Genomic DNA, 1909 nt, shown 5'->3' with positions numbered 1-1909 from the left:
TTTGTATAACTATATCTGTTTGTGTATTTTTTTGAGCCGGATCATATTTCACCCCAAAATGAAATGTCAAAAAAAAAAAAAAAAAAAAATATATATATATATATATATATATATATATATATATATATATATATATATATATATATATATATATATATATATATATATATATATGTATATATATAATTTTTTTTTTTTTTTTAATTGAGCCTATTTTAGTACCATTAGGATTTTTTTTTCTTTTTTTCTTTTTTTTTCTTTTTTTAGGATTGTGACATTTTCTAGACAATTAACTACAGTTTGCAAATAAAATTTCCCTAGTGTAACATGTTAGGACAGATTTTTTATTTTATATATATATATATATATATATATATATATATATATATATATATATATATATATATATATATATATATATATATATATATATATATATATATAATACACTTATTTTTTATTATATAAAAAATGTATACTAAAAGCACTAAATTAAAAAATAAATAATACATATACACATTTTTATTTTATTTATATATATATATATATATATATATATATATATATATATATATATAGTTATATATAGTTATATATAGTTATATAGTTATATATAGTTATATAGTTATATATAGTTATATATAGTTATATATAGTTATATATAGTTATATATAGTTATATGTGTATATATACATTTATTTTTATTATATATGTGTGTGTGTGTGTATATATAATAAAAAATGTGTACTAAAAGTACTAAATTAAATAAAAATAATAATATATACACATTTTGTAATATATATATATATATATATATATATAATATAGATGTGTATATATAATATAGATGTGTGTATATATATATATATATTAGATGTGTGTATATATATAGAGATATAGATATATATATATAGATAGATAGATATATAGATGTGTATATAATACAAAATGTGTATATATTATTATTTTTATTTAATTTAGTGCTTTTAGTACACATTTTTTAGTTACAAATTATGCACTTTACAACAAGTAATAATATACTTTTTTGTGTGTTTTTTTTTTTTTTTTTATTGCTAATGCTACTGACAGTTGGTGGAGAGGATTAAAATTTGCTTAATTGTCATGAAAATAATTCCACAATGCTAAACAGCACCATCAGCAGTCAGTTTAGCTATTCAGTGTGGTTGCAAGAGTGATTTGGCTGTAGGGAGCCACCAGATATATTTATACAGCCCCCGAGAAGGATAATTTTAACATTTCCTGCATAAAATCATGTTTAGCCAGATGTTCACCCATCAGTGAATCTTTTAAAAGTGCGTTCATCATCATGATTCATTATCCTTGTCTTCCCGTTCCATTAGCAAGTCCAAACCCAGAGCGATTTGCTTATGACTGGTTGTGCGTGGAAGCACAGGTCACAGTCAAGGCAGTGCAATCATTGTGTGAAATATCCCACAGCTCTTTATTGATTTCCTGCCTGCATGCGCTCTCTCTCATTCGCTCCATAATTTGCATTTATCGCTCTCTTTCTCTCTTGCTTTTCTCTCTCATTTTCTCCTCCAAAATTTAACCTTGGCAGCCATAGTTTCTGCTAAAATATTTTACTATAACCATTTTGGAATTTTGTATAAGCAATGTAAGAAGCTTTCAGGTTCTGTTCGCCATTTTGTTTAATCTCACTTTAAAGATCACAATTTTTAAAAATTAAAATGGTAATCAGTAGCATATCCTTTTAACCTAACTCAATTTAACTAGTGTCATACAAGAATACTTGACTATTTTGAGTATGAAAAAGCAAAATATTCTTTAAATTACACTATTAATATCAACACATAAAGCTGTAGATTGTTTTTCATTGCATTAAACTCTAATCATTTTTTGAACTTTAAAGGATTAGTTCACTTTCAAA

The sequence above is a fragment of the Chanodichthys erythropterus genome, chromosome 8 (genome assembly GCF_024489055.1).
Source record: "Chanodichthys erythropterus isolate Z2021 chromosome 8, ASM2448905v1, whole genome shotgun sequence".
Lineage (NCBI taxonomy): Eukaryota > Metazoa > Chordata > Actinopteri > Cypriniformes > Xenocyprididae > Chanodichthys > Chanodichthys erythropterus.
The sequence above is the reverse complement of the archived record's forward strand: the minus strand, read 5'-3'. Positions refer to the sequence as shown.